The following is a 15978-nucleotide window of genomic DNA, read 5'->3' as shown; positions in this document are numbered from 1 at the left end:
ACTACGGGATCATATAGTCTTGTTCGTCATCATATCTGCAATAATCAAATCAAATAAAAACTTTCTTTCCTTTTTGTTTACTCTCAATATTCGTTTGGTCAAAATTCATCATTAAACATCCATCTCATTTCAATCATTATTCCACATCATCATCACTCAAATCGGTTTAAAATCGAATCAATTTATCATGTTCCAGTTTTTCCTTTGAACCAACTATTTTCTTCCGCACATCAAATCTAAAAAAAAAAATATTAACTTAAGAAATCTTCTTTGTCATTAAAATTTGTCTTACTGATTATCGATGATTGGTTCATGAACCAAAAGCTTGCATAGGCTTTCCAATTGGGGTGATAACTATCTATGGCTGATGGAAGTTCATTCCACAAAACTAGGAAATCAGTTATCAGACGGACAGTAACCCAATAGGTTGTTGTATGGAATTGGTTGTTGAATTCAATTTAAGTAAGTCTGAGACATTCTCGAATTTCTGATCTGACATTGAAATAACATTAGTCGTAATAAATATCATTATAAAAATTATTCTCTTACTTGGGCAACGTAATTGGTTATAACCAGAAGCTGTGATTCCACTTCAAAAGACGAAATGGATGCACCAAAATATGTGCAGCAACAAGAGATGGACGAAATATTGCAAATTCGAAAATTGAAAAGAGAAATTGAAAAAATCAACAAGAGACAATGAGAAAAATGGTTTGTCAGAAATCTTAGGTGGAACAGAAAAAGGATCCCTAACTCTCTCCCAAACTATAAGTTAACTCAGCTAGTAAAAATCATGTCATCTCAACACCGTAAAATTTGCGTTCATTTTAAAAACCCGCTCAACGGTGAACAACAGAGTAGGACCATGATTTTGCCCACATTGACCAACGAGCTAGATTTAGAGTTTTTAAATAATGTAATGCTGAAATATTTCAATAGTGAGGGGGTCACAAACTTAATTTTTGAGGACTTTAGTGTTTATATCGTTGATCCTTATATCCCTTCTTTAGTGCTTTGGCTGACAAAAGAAGACGTGTTCAATCACCTTGACGTTTTTACTGTTGTAGTGAAAAAGTCTGGTAAGTTCTAAGGTGCCCCTGTTAGTTGTCTTATCTAGCTTATACAGTGTAACTAAGTCATTAATATTCCTATATACAAGATATTGTGAACACTGTGCTGCCCGCCACGACGGCCACGGAAGGGTTGAATAATCCGTCCCCCATTGAAACGGTGACAACCGTGACGTCAGCCCAAATTTGGCTTATCCTAATTTTACACTTTTACCACCATGTAGGTTTCTAATTTTCATTGCTCCGACAACTTACTTATTGAGATTTAATTGTTATTGTGTCTCTCTTCTAGCTACAGCTGAAGAAGAATCGAACGTCGTAACACAATTGAGAAATCGAATTCACGTGACGACTTGGTTGTCACTCTCCCAAATTTAGTCTACAATTGTCAAGAGACGAAAAATGGCTAAGGAGTGGCTCCGTTTATCACGAGTTTGTGAGACTTCACGCGGTAACTTACAATTTCTTAGCAAGTGATGGCCTTGGTAAAGGCGAAAAAAGAAGGTCTTAGATTGTTATATCAAAATGATTGTCACTGAGTATCTTCAAATCAAGGAGGATATTACAGCTGAAAACCCGAGTGGTTATGTAAGTTTTATTTTATTTCATTTGTAATGCGTTGCTTATACTAAATTAAATGTATGTTTTCAGAGATGCCTCAAGGATAAAATTTACAATTTTGCAAGAAACATGCGTAGTTACTGAAGTAGAAAAGAAAAGCGGTTCGAGAATACCATAGTGCCGACGGCTGGTTCTCCTCGGCAAAGTGTGAAAAGACGAAGAGAGTGTAGCAGTTCAAGGCCGGTTAGTGATGCTGATTTTGAAAAGAGAAGATTTATAGTTCAGGCGAATCTCACATCATTAATGAATAGGATCGTGTTTCTTATTCCTCATTACGCAACTTTCGATTTGGTAAGAAAGGTCTATTTAATTTAAAATTATGTGCTGTTTTGAAAACTAATGAAACCGTTTCGCCATCAGGTTGTTGCCGAGTTTTTGATGATGCCAGTAATGAAAAACTATGATTAAGGTGGCTTTAGCACGCTCTTTAACAAGCTGGTGATTACTTTCAAGAAATACTTGAACAAAACTCATTCGACTGTACCCCACTACACGGAACAATTTTCAACCCTTGATGTCTTAAAAGCTATAAACAAAGAGGCTTCCACAGGCAGCCCAAGTACAACTCGCTCTTTACAAAAAACAGGTTACACATTTTGTTTCTCTACACTCACAACTTAATTTTTACACTTTTATTGTGACGACATAAATGTGCACTGAGTTGCTGGTTGTCATATGTACTGTAACAGTTATGTTCCTTTATAGGTGGGCGATATTATAGAAAGTGCAGGGCCTGAACCAGTTAAGGCAGACATTCCGCAATCCCCGAGGTGTGACGTTTTTTTCTCTTAAAATGAAAAACTGCATTCCATTCTCATATATGGAAGTGGTGGTTACAAATTTGCTGTTAAGAACGTGGACAAGGAGTCCAAGATATTTTTCTCTATACTTGCAGTTCACTATGTTTTTGATTTGATTTACCCGATCCCTTACGGTTTGCTGCAAGTGTTGGATACGTACCTACTTCGACGGTTTGATCCACGAGCACCGATGGACAACGTCAGCAATCAGCCGCTTAAGAAAAAAACAGCAATCCCCGGTAAAAAGGGGAATAAGACAACGTCTACGGTTGGGAGATTCATTGACAAGTTTAACATGCATTTAAAACCTAGTGAAATTCATTTGGACTCCACTGACTCTGTAAACGATGCTACTACTGACGATTTAATTGTGTATACTTTAGTGTTTTGCTGTTTTCTGTGTGCACAATAAATAAATGCAACACAAACAAATTTACGGTTAACTGAATTCAGTTTTTTATTAAGTGAAATAATTTCTCGGTACGCTACGGTGCGTACTGAAATGTAAATATGCGTTTCAATGGTTAAAGCATTCGATGGGTACTGAAAATTAAAGACTGTACACTATAGTTATTTAAGTACCCAATTGTCACTGAAAAATAAATATGGATAATGAACAATTTTTTTTAACTAAGCATGCAATGCGTACTGGAAATCAAATAGGGAATTTTAGTTTAAAGTCCAATATTTTTAAGCACCGACAAAATGTTAAGTATGCATAGCATGCTGAATAACTTTTGGAAAGTACTTTTATTTTAAGCATGCAAAATACGATAAGCACCCAGTTTTTCAAGCACTCATTTTTATTTTAAGCACCTTGTTACTTTTAAGCATTCTTTGCCGTGTGAATTTTCAGTAACTTTACGCCGCTGTGTGACGATTAGCCATGATATAATACGAAAAGAAAAAAAAAATAATAGTATACTGGAGTCCATAAGGACTGCAGTATATTTTATAATTGTGTAATCTACAAAGATTTCCGAAATAAAGCTAATGGTTAGTCAAAACTGTCTAATACAAAAGATCTTTCCCAGAGAATTCGTAAAACTGTTGATCATCGGACGTCAGCACCTCATATAGTTGTTCCCCTTTTTCAAGCATGCATTCAAAAACGGAATACCATTCGTCTGTACCAGATTGGCAATTTTCGGTGATAATTCGAAAAGCTGATTTTTCATTTTCGCTGATGGTCTGAGGTGCGGTAATAACTGTGAAGCAGGAACGCACACTTCTGTTTTCATCAGAAGATGACAAAAATTGGTTTACAGCATGATTAAGTAGGGTAGATTTACCGTTCCGTCGTGTTTGCAGTTGAAAAATATTTCCGAAATAGCAATTCAAACTTTCTTTCTCCATTTCACTTTGGTCACAGAACTCAAACTGTCTCTCCACAAACAAATGCAGATATTTGAAGAATTGGTTCCAGGATTCTTCTCCTTTGATTCGTGGAATAACAGGTGAAAGGAAAAAAATATTGGAAACTCCTAAAGAGACTATGATAACCGCCAAGAGATTCATGGACCTGTTAACTTTAGCTTTGTTACTTAACACGTCAAACACCAGTTGGAGAGTTTTCATGAAGTAGTAAATGCCTTCTGGCGAAGAATTCATTGTGTAATTTTTACAATGTTCCAAAATGAAAAGTGAAGTGTCGATTTCCCGAATTCGCTTTGTTTCTTGATCCGAGGGATTTTCTTCCTGTGTCAAACACTTATATGTATGTATGTCGTATTTCAGAAGATTTTTTAAATGGAACCTGTATAGTTCGTGGGGTTCAGGAATTATTTGCTCAAAGATTCGCATACATTAAAGTAAAGCTTGAACTACCAGGCAGTGATATCCGTTCAGTAATAAGTCAACTTCCATTTCGTTCAATTCATCGAGCGTGTTCACTTCAGTGGCATCTCCAATGGCGTGTCTTGCAGCTTTAGACAGAATTAATGGAATTTTAGGAATTGTGGGAATATCAGCTGCTGCTTGAGAGGAGAGGAGTCTCAAAGCTACTCTCCAGTACTGCAATCCGCGTCTTCCTTCGCAATACGAAGCTCTTGCAAATAAAAGTGGATTCGGTGTTCGTGATCCTTTAAAGATGAAGGCGGCACCCATCAGTTCATTTTCCACGAATCATTCATCATTCACTCATTTTGCTATTAGACATTATTGAATGCAGAATAAAATCTAACCACGATTGATTGTCATATTCCACATCAACGAAGTAATCTATGAGCTTGTAAATTGAAATGTGATTGACTAAATCACTGATGATTGACATTGACTCTTCTTCAAGAAGTTGCGAAACAGCAAGCCTTATTTTCTCCGAATATTCTTCCGCTGGGTCGTCTGCAGAGCACTCAGCATACATTTGATTTAATTCTTTAAATTGTTTCGTAATTAACGTTTTAGTCATCGCTACAAAATCCCTTGCCACAAGAAAACTCTTTTTTTTGTAAAGCGACTAGTAGAGGTGTTTGGTTTTGCTGGTTCCATGTGCTTAAATCGCCAGTCGCTGCGCTGATGGCATTTTCTTGTAAATTTCTTCGATGTCATTGACGGAGCCTCCACAAATTTTGTCCAAACTATTCTGTTGATTGCTATTAGTTGAAGACATCCTTCATAAAAAAGGAACGAATGATCTATGTGTGAGAAAAAAAAACTGTCGTTAGCATTGATCATCAATTTTGTTTAGGCCTATTATGCGCAATTTACAATATGCGACTATTTATATACAGTATATTGAAAAATGATCGAGTTCGCTGAAAATAAAAGAGGCCTAGTTAAAAGTTAAATTCAATGTAATTGCTCCACGTTAGACAAAAAATTTGCCAAAAACTATATTGATTACAAATTTTGAAACTCAATAATAAATATGACCGAAATGATTGTTTCATTTGCCGGAGGTTATATGAGAGCTGCTAAATTACCAGAATCCCACAATTGTTAAAGATACGAAAGGGATAATTTATTTTCGTAAAATATTAGCCTATATAGCGCTTAATATAATTGAAAATAATATATATGAGTGATAAAACGGATGGTCTAAAGATAGCGATAAGATAAATATTTCATCTCTCGGCTCACACACACACACACATTTCCGCCTGAACGGTAATTTTTTTTGATACGGTGTCAAAAAGTGAAAAGACGCGCACCATTTTCTTTTCAATAGGTTACATATTGAATAAATTAAGAAAGTGAAACAATCATTGTTGGCGAAAGCAATCGTTATCGTCACAAGAATCGTCACAAGAGTGTGTGTGTGTCGCCTATAGGCGACATCACATAGCCTACCAAGATAGCCTACATGCCAACCCCCCCCCCCCCCAAAAAAAAGGCCGACAGCAGAAAGAAATGCCGACAAAAAAAATGAACAACAGATCCTAAAGTAAACGAAAATAACATGGATCCAAATGATGGGATTTTTACGCCTTTAGCCTACCGAGCTAAATACGATACACCTTGATATTACCTATCTATTAGGCCCCACCGCTTATTTTAGTTCGAGATTTTACGGATTACGCCACTATTTATTGCTGGTTTATAATTATGTCATGTAATCTTTTACTTTATTTCAACAACACTTTTCTCGCAGCCGTTTTGCACGATCTCTTACGCATATCGACAAAACTAAATTACATGAAGCTCATAACAAGTGTTGAATTGTTACGACAAGGGAGAATTGTATTGCATTTTATTGTTTTGATTGTAAAAGGGCAGAAGATCTCGGAAACCGAGTGAGGCGCAGTGTATTAACGAGTATTAGATGTGAGGATGAGAGTTTGACGTTGGTAGAAAATTGATACAGTGACATTACAAAATATTTACAGATGATGGGGAAACTGGGCCTTGTTGACTAAGCTGGTTCAGGCGGATTATAAACCTAGAGATCCTGAGCACTGTTTGGTGGTTGCACCTGGCCGGCATGGTTGAACCTTCTAGATCATCAGTCGATGATCTCCGGTAAAGCTGCGACCATATTCAGGGACTAGGGTGCAGTCCCCAGTTCAGTCCATATTAGCTAAAAAGGGGAAGAGAACGGAATTTGAAGGAGACGATTGTTCAAGGGGGTTGCGAGGCAGTTTTTTCTTCTCAACGACTACTGCTCTGATCTGTACTCGCGAGTAGAGGTGTGGCGCGCCAATTTACAGCTGGCCCATGACTGACAGGTCTCTGAGACCATACATCACAGCATCGCGAGCTGGTGCTTTATACTCTAGTGGTGGAGTTCTCTAGTGGTAGGGGGGGATTTAAGACGATTGGTTCTTTTAAGAAAAATGACTAGTGTGTTCCAAAGGAGTGCATGTTTAGGAAAGTCGGACAGGGGTGGGGGCCAAGTTATTTTTAGGTCTTCAGCAGCATTTATGAGAGGACGTCTGTAAAAAGAGTGGACAGGGCAGAAGAGAATATAGTGGGACACTGATTCGACTAGGGAACCGCAACTGCATGCCGGAGAAGGCAAAAAACCAAAGCGATGTTGGTGCTGATTGAGAAGGCAGTGCCCTGTGATAATTTGTGTGGTGAGCGCATTTGACTTGAGTTTGAGCAGGGCGTGGGAAGAGTGAACGTTTGGGAAAAATTCACGAGTTGACACGCCCGTTTTGAAGTTAGCCCATTCCCTGTTCCAGTTGGCTACAAGGTGGGATTTTATCAGGCCTTTTGGATGCAGTGGAGATTTCTTGGAGAAATCGGACACATTACTTGATGACTTAGACCAAAAGAGAGCCAGCAAGATGGTTGGTGATGCTGGGTTGGCAGCAAGAAAAAAAATAGATCTTAGAGCCCACTGTGGCGATTCTGGCAAAGTTGTCAAGTTCGGCTTCAGTGAGTCTTGAGCCTGAGGCATATGTGAAGAAACAATTTGTTAGGTAGATTTCAAAAGAACTGAAAAGCGAAGTAGTTCGTTCGACTATCTCAAGGGCCTTTGAGAGTGGAAAGCAGGCTTTCTGGCGATGAGAGGCCGCGGAGGAGAGGGAAGAGCTGACGATTTCTCTTATGCCAGAGTGGTCGAGGGTGACAACCCCAAAACCAGCGGAAGTGGTGGGCCTGCATGAAAAGTTTCAGAGTTCCTTGACAGCAAGGATCCAGTGATAACAGGGTTGGAGGAAGGACTGTGACACGAGATGATAACATCCAGGGAGAATGCAGGGCTAGTCGGGCACGAGAGACAGGTTCAAATTTTTGTGAATAGTTGAGAAAGGGAAAGTAATGAGGCTATAGCTGCGCGGGATGACGGAGCGAATGAGAGATCGATTGAACTAGATAGGAGGCGATGAGCAGCAATCTCTATTACGCGAAGATCCAGCGGGAGAAGGTTAGAGATGTTAATAATTGATCTGTGGGAGCGGTTTTGAAAGCACAGGAAATCATACGTGCGACTGAGCGTTGAAGTGATCTTAATTTTTTTGTCCAGCTTTCTTTTTGACGATGGAAATCCTAACAGAGCAGCCGTATGTGACTATAGGTTCAACAACGGAAGAGTATAAGAAGCGCAGCCGACTAGGGTCCTTCTTAAAGCACTGACGCACGCAGCCATTGATTGCTCAGAGAGCACGTCTGGCCGACACACACTTTGCGTCCAGATGGCCACGCCAATTTAGTTTGGCGTCCAGCAAGAAGCCGAGGAATGATACTTCCAGCGAGGGGATGATTTTGACTCCATTAATGACGAGAAAAATGTGGTTAAGAGGAGAGAGCTTGCGTGTGAAAAGGAAAAAGACCGTTTTGATAGCATTGAGGAAGAGTTTCCTGCATTTAACCATGTTTCGACGACGTTGCATACGAGCTAAAGATTACGGGTAGTGATGGCCGGATCTTTATGTGAACTTGTCACGGTAGTTTCGTCGGCATATGCCACGAATATGACTGGAAACGGGAAAACTGTTCTAAGTAGGTCGTTAACCAACAAGTTCTATAAAAAAGGGGAAAGGACTCCTCCCTGTGGGAATCCTATACGAACCGTTTTCACGTAGGGCTCATTTCCTATAGAGAAGACAGCTTTTCTGTTCGAGAGGAAGCTGGACACAATTTTCGTTAGGTAGGCTGGGCATGATCGTTTGCTTAGGGCTGCTATGATTGCCGGATGCCAGGCTGAATCGGAGGCACTCTTAATGTCGAGGAAAGCTTTTTTTCCAAAAAGGCAGATTCGATGAAAGATGTAAAAGAGTGAGTGGCCGTTTCAGTTGAGTGGCTCTCCCTGAACCCGTGTTGGTTCTGACTGAGCCATTCTAAATTCTAAGTGGATAGAGCGGGAGATTAAGGTGTGAGAGGGCCAAGGTTCGATGCTGGAAAAAGTCGAATCTTTTTTCGCTCGTTTATATTTTCTTTGTTTCATCATCCATTTGACGTTCATTTTCGGACGCCAAACGGAGTACCAGTTTGAACTTCCTTTGTCGATTGGAGAGGAAATTTTGACGTCCAAAACAATAAAAAATGACGTCTGGCTTGGATGTCCAGCCCAAACGAAGCGGACGACTTTGAAACGTCCTATGGACGTACGTGTGCTAGTAGGGTCAAATTCCCAATCTGATATCACGGGTGTTAGCACAGAATCAACAAATTATGTTGCCGATTTCGCCTGCTCTTCAATAAAATTGTGCAATTCATCGGAAGGCGGTTCAGTTGGAAAGAAGTGGTTCTCGCAAGCTTCCAAGATGGTCCCTGGATCGGATGTGAGAGCCCCGTTGATCGATAGACTGTGTGGCAGTGAAATGGATTTGGATTTGCCAGTGAAGGACTCTAGGGCCTTAAACGAATCGCCCGTTGTCACCTTGGCTCGAAAAGTAGCCCACGATTTGCATTTGGCAGCACGGAGAGCACGCTGGTAAGTGAATTTGCTGCGCTTGTATAACAGCGCGCTTTGTGCAGTTTGTTATTTGAACCACGCCTTGTAGTAGGAGCGGGTTTTGGAGCGTAAGGAGCGGAGTTCTTCGGACCATCAAGACATCTTTTTGACAGTACATGGGCGAGGGAGATTTGTTTTAGACGCATGGGTGCAATTGGCAAGATGGCGGAGGAGATGGTCGCGATGAGTTCTTCTACAGCAGAGGTTTTGAGAAGGGGAGAGCGAGGAAGAAGACATAGTGAATGATAGAGTTTGGCTCTATGTTGAACAGAGAAATCGCGCGCTTATGAGGAGGCTACAACCCGGCGTGGGTGGATTGAGGGGGGGGGGAAGAACGGGCCAAAAAATTAATTCAGTTTTCAATCCCCTAATGCGAAGCTCAATATGACGCATGAAAATGAAGACTGTTGTTCAGCTTGTGAAGCTCTTCATTTCAGAGTTTTCTGCGTCTTCCTAGCTTAACCCGTTCTCTAGTTATCCTCCTTCAAAGTACCCTACTTTGCATGGAGCACTATAGAGTGTTCCCAAACTTAGATATCCATTTTAAACCTACCCTCCCCTTGATAGGAAAAATCTGAAAAAATCAGCTTAATGCTACTCATTATGGCTACGGCCAAAAAAAATTTCGTTGCGACCCGACAAAAATTGGATTTTTGTGAACGGCAACAAAAAACGCATTTCCTCATAAGATTCTCTTGCGCGCGCTCACGCGTTACCAAACTTCGGGTAGGTACTGTACTATAAATTGTTTCTCCATCTGGAGTAGCTTGATTGAGTTGAGCTCCCGAATCAATCATTGCCTGTAAAATAGTACTCGTTTCATACACAGAAGAGTTATCCCATTCGCTCTTTTCGGCAAAAATGTGGAGTGCAGTTTTTCCATTAATGTCAATGATGGTAGGATCAGCTCCGTATTCAAGAAACTGATTGATAGTTGTTATGCGGCTTCTTTCTGATGCATGAAATTTATCTCCTTTCAACAGCCACATGAAACAGACTAGTATAACTATTGGAATTATTGAGGTGTAAATAAGGTGAAAGAGTTTTCATTAGAAAAGCTTCTAGCTCAGCACTGTCTTGTTAGTTGCTCCTCTCGTCTGGTTCGTTAAAGACGAATATGCAGCGCACAACTTGTTCCATGATATTTAATTGCCAGAATTGTGAAAGGCAAGTTATTGGTGGTACTATTAACAGGTTAGTTAAGACTTTTATACTCAATTTGAGAAATAGTAGAATATTGGCTGGTGACAATCTGTCTCTATTTGGCCAGTTTCGTACAACGTAATTGAATCTTAGGAATTTTTGTCGCAAAAGAGAATTTGACATCCAACTAAGTGTTTTTGCAATAGTTTGAATGCAGTTTGGAGAGAAATTTGAATTAAAACCGCTTGATTGTTCCAGGATCAGTTGGTAAATGTTGAACTCGCGATCATTTTCGCCGTATGCAGCATATATATTCCAGCATGATTCTACACCATAATGTTGCAAAGCTTTCAGATAAAAAGAATTGGAACCAGTGTTTGATTGGCTGTAGATGCGTTGGCTAACAAGAAGGGCCTGAGTCACGATGGGTTCATATAGGTGAGAAAATTCCTCGGTAGTTCTAGGTTCCGCTCTATGCTGCCAAAACTGAATCTACAATTGCTCCAATTCTTCTGCCGTCATAAACTCAAAGGGGTCTCCAAAAGCGACGCGAGAAATTTCTGGTAGAATATTGCAAGGGATCTTGGGAATTACTGGATAGCCATCGGCTGAAAAGCAGCGCAGAACCATGGCTTGGTTCCAAGAATGTAAGCCTCGCAATATGTTTTTCTTCTCTTAACTTCCTGGCAGGAGCCGGAGCCTCATATAAAGATTCATTGGTGATTGATTACAAATAATCAAAACGCTCATTAATTCGAATACAAGTATCTTCTCTTGTCGGCTGATCGAGCTTGCGATCATTGAATCTAAAACAAACTCCAAAAATAAGAACTCGTCTTTGTCATATTCAATCAGGTATTCAATCAGTTTGATCATTGGAATTTGGCCGCAAAGGTCACAAATGTTAACCGCTTCAGCTGAAGGCAACAATGTCTTCGTCGGTTCAAGTATTTCGTTGAAATTTAAGTTTGACCACGAAAATGAGCAGGCACTTTCCAAATGTTTCTGCTGCTATTGTGGATAAATTTGACGCTTCAACTCTTCAACTATGAATTCAGCAACGTCAAAGTGTTCACGTTTGATGGCAATTTTTAGAAGTGTGTCTCCTTCCAGATTGTGGTGATTGACTAAAAAACTGAGCGGTACAGTTTTCCCAGAATCACTTTTGCGCATTTCACTTAGTTGAGTTACTGGACCATTTGTTACTGCTTGACAAAAAAGGTGAAACACATTTGATGAAGCCATACTAACTAAATTGCGATTCGTTACTGTGATAGTCTGGAGATTAGTTGACAGCCTTCGCTTGTGTGAGCAAAAATTTAAACTATCGTCTGAGATCACTACTGAACCAGCCATTTAATCGACAACCACAATAAATAAATTCGCCTCAAGGTGTAAAATGGGCGTTGTAAAAACATGAAACACCTACTCAAAGAGGGGCTAGAAGTTGATTGGTCCTCACTCCTCAGCTAGGAAAAATGGACTTCTTCTATCAGGTAAAGAGGGTGAGGGTGAACGAACAAGATGTAGTATTAATTCATCAGACAAGCGACCCTCATTAGTATTTCCTAATTAGTATCCCCCACCCCCAAGGTTAGCGAAAAAGTTGCGAAGAAGGTCGAAAGTTTTCAAGGGCGAAAAGAAGAAAATGCGCAAGAGAAAAAAGAGTTATATGCCATTTACATCTCAAAAAGAAAAAAGGGATTGAATGAAGCAGGTCCATCCCGACATATCAATAACTTTCATCGACCTTTTCAAGTGCATCGCTGGAGAGTCCCGTCTTGACCACTGGAACAAGAGTGGTTAACCATCACGAACCGGGAAATGCATACTGCCATTCGCCTTCCTCTACCGGTTAGTTGGCCAAGCACGCTGTGCTTAAACAACGGAGATGATAACTTGTAGATTAATAAAAGAATTAAGATATTTTTTCCATAATTATCTATTAATTTGCATATCTTTTGGTTGCGAAGAAAATTGGTTGCCATACTCGAACACCGTCGAATACTAATAAAATAAGCGCATATTGATGTTTAAAAATTGGTGTACTGACAGTAGTGTGTTAAAATAAAGTGAGATTAATGAAAATTCCCTGTTATTATTGAAACATCTACAGTAGTACAGTCGTAGTAGTTTACGTTTTTCTGCCCTTTCTGTGCGGTTCTGTGTACCATAATAGAATTTTAATGAGATAATTACATTGACTTGAAAACCATTCAAGGTTAATAACTGTTGTAGTACATCTCTTTCAATATACACGTATGGGTTTTGTCATCAAAATTATTCTTACACCAAAACAAAATAGCGCGCGTACTCCGGCGGGAATATAGCGAAATATTGGCACAACAGAAATTTGCACCAATATCTATTTCTCTCTCTTCCCCCCCCCCTTTTAATTGAGAAAATTGTCGAATAATAAAATTCTTATGATATCATCTATTCTGGCGGTTTGACGTTTTTATTAGCACAACTAGGTTAGAGACCAAAGGCGAGTTACACCACTGTGATGATGCCTGTCTGTAATTCTGCATTGGCGATAATTAATTTATACACCCTTATAAGTCTTCCGAGATAGAGCCCTATCCCCTTCTTTTTTTCCGGGGAATCCATTTATCTGTGCACTGACTTGTTTTCGTTTGTATTTTTTCTCTTTTTTAATCACGTCGCAGCTCATATTTTTCTCCCTTATTCCGCCATCACCAAGGCTCGCGAAGCCATTAAACAACATTTGTGTTATTCTTACTTCTCTAGATAATTACACAAGACACTTCGTACTGTGGCGAAATATTTCAGCGTGCGTGATTTTTTTCCGGTCGGAAAGAATCGTCTGGCCCTTGTCTTTCATTCTGTGAAAATGAATGGCTTTAGAAAGTTAATGTTAAGTGTTAACATATCTATAACATTTTTAATTTTAATAAAAACATTTATTTACACATAAAGACCAGCATTTTAGCAATCCCTAGAATCATTGTTAAAGAAGTATCAGGAAATAAGTTTTGCGTTTTGACTGGGAACTTCTTGTCTTGAATGAAATTTCTTGCCTTGAATTAAAATGATTTTTTAAAATTTATCGCAGGATTTCACAGACCCGCCACGCATCACATTTCAGCTAACAACAAGTGCACAAGTTTGCCACCACAGGTCATCCTGTGACATAAAGTGAGTATGCCACCTCTTTATTTTTGGCTTAGCTTGTTGAGCTGTTAGACTGCTCGATTAGGTGGTTATTTGTGATGAAGTGGTTGCTGAAAACGGGGCGAAACAAATCGACTTAAACTTGCTAGATTAAATAATCGTCAAGAATAATGGAAACTAATTCAACCGACGTAAACTTTTGAATTGTGAATGGCTTTCAGAAAATAATATCGTCTTTAAGTTTCTTAAACAGGATAACATCAGGAGCTGTTGGAGTTGACAATAACCGTAATCCCTGTCGTAACTTGGTTTTCCACCCGATCCTTATCCCTTTGGCTGGGACTCTCTCACAGCTGATTTTACAAAGGAAAAATGACAATTCAAAATGGTTGCCTTTTTTCGTTGGACCCGGTATGGCGCTATGTTCTTTCTTTTTCCTTTTTCAAATGATTTCGTCGCTTCACATTTCGTCTCCTTTTGATTCTTTTGTAAAAGAGGAATAGGTCATCAAAAAGGAAATTGGCGCCTATCCCTCCCAGTTGCTTTTCTATTATGTCATACACAAAAGTATTACTTCAAGGTATTCACTTCATTTTTTTCTGTAGGTCTGTGGGCTGAAGAATTTAGTTTGATTGATGCTGTTGTCATGGTAGGATGTCAAACTGCTATAGAATTTCTAGGGGTTTGGCGTCGTGTACGTGTTTTAATCTGCGTTTCTTTGATTGACAACTTCAACAGTTCAGCAATCTTTAATAGAACAACTACAGCACGTTTACTTGCAGTTCACTGTGTCCTATCGTCTCGTGTAAACTAATTCTGACCGGATTCATCTCACATGGCTGCCACGAAGGCCTAGGCAGCTGTTGACGTGTTGCTAGGTGCCAACTCAAAAGGATTTCATCGTGGGTACTCCGCCGTAGAAAAGCGCATGCAAATCCACTGGGGACTGGAAACGGAGGTAAGACGACACCAACTTGATTTAAATATGCGTTCGACCGAACGAAAATTATAAACGCCACATGTCTCTTTCTGTTGAACGCGTTCACTCCGTCTACGTTTGAAATTGACTGCGTTTATTTTGGCTTACCAACATTTTCCTTTCTTTTCACTGGTCATCAATCTGAACGTCTCTTTTTACAGAAGTCTTTGATTGATATTTCGCTACATCCATTGGCCGTCCTCTTTTTTTGCGTAACAATTCCTCCTTGAATGAATCACACTTTTTTTTGAAAAGCTTGCTGTAAATCATTTTCTTTAAGAAGAACTAGATCCATTTCTGGCATTCTACCTTCAGATGTAGGCTAGTGTGGTTGTGTATTAGTATTTTAGCTGTATTATTGAACAGACAAGGTTTCTGTGCATTCTTATCCACTTAACTACTTTAGTTAATGAATTATTGTAGCGTGGTTGATTAGGACACATTTGTAAGCTTTCTCTACTTTTTTTAAATGGTCTTTTTTTACGTCACTTCTTACGGTATTGCTGACGTAAAAAGAATTCGTCAAACTTGGATCAAATGGGCAGACAAGCGGATGGGCAGTTTTCACCGTTTTATCCTTAAATATTTTAAATACGTGCGTGAACCGGTTTTGCTGTCGGGACAAGACGTCAAGACGAGATTCCTGTTTTAAGCAGTTCGGCAGGACAGGAAATATGATCTGAATTATTATTATTATTTTTTTATCTGATCACTTTCCTCTTTGAAAGAAAATTTGTCCTTTTGCTTCATGCATGGAAAAATTATTTTCTCAGTACCACCAGCAACGAGAGCGACGTTTGTGCTTTTCTTTTCTGTCCTGTGCTTTTTTGATCAAATTTGCACAGGGCCGTTCCTTCTACTGGAAGATAAGAGCATACGGATTAGGGCTTTGTAATAAATAAGGAACTTAGCGAAACATTGCTTTATTTTGTAATCAATCCCAATTCAATTTGAACACAATATTCACCTTGCGCCAATAACATAAAGTCCTCTTCCGTACTCCGATATTGTTTCGCCGGTATTGTTTCTCAAGAAAAAGTGTAAAAATTGGGATGTCTTTTCAAAGTTTTTAATTCTTCGGTTCTTGTTTCGTTTTTTACAAACTATGGAAAGATGTCTTCCTCTAGTAGCTGGCCAATAAAATTGGTATAATGATTTCCGTTATCAAGAATTGCTCCTCCCAGGGACATCAGTCTAATTTGGTCTCCTTTTGCAAGTTCCAAATTGGCTTGCAGTGAAAATGTCTGATGCGTTATTCCTCCATACGCTTGCCCTATCCTTGACCAATCTATTGTTGTATTTTTCAATTGCATCTCGACTCTTTCAACTACATTTATCTCGCCAATACCCGAATAAATGAACATGTATTTGCCGGTTTAGGAGTGACGAATA

This window comes from Daphnia pulicaria, chromosome 2, assembly GCF_021234035.1.
Source record: "Daphnia pulicaria isolate SC F1-1A chromosome 2, SC_F0-13Bv2, whole genome shotgun sequence".
NCBI lineage: Eukaryota > Metazoa > Arthropoda > Branchiopoda > Diplostraca > Daphniidae > Daphnia > Daphnia pulicaria.
The sequence above is the reverse complement of the archived record's forward strand: the minus strand, read 5'-3'. Positions refer to the sequence as shown.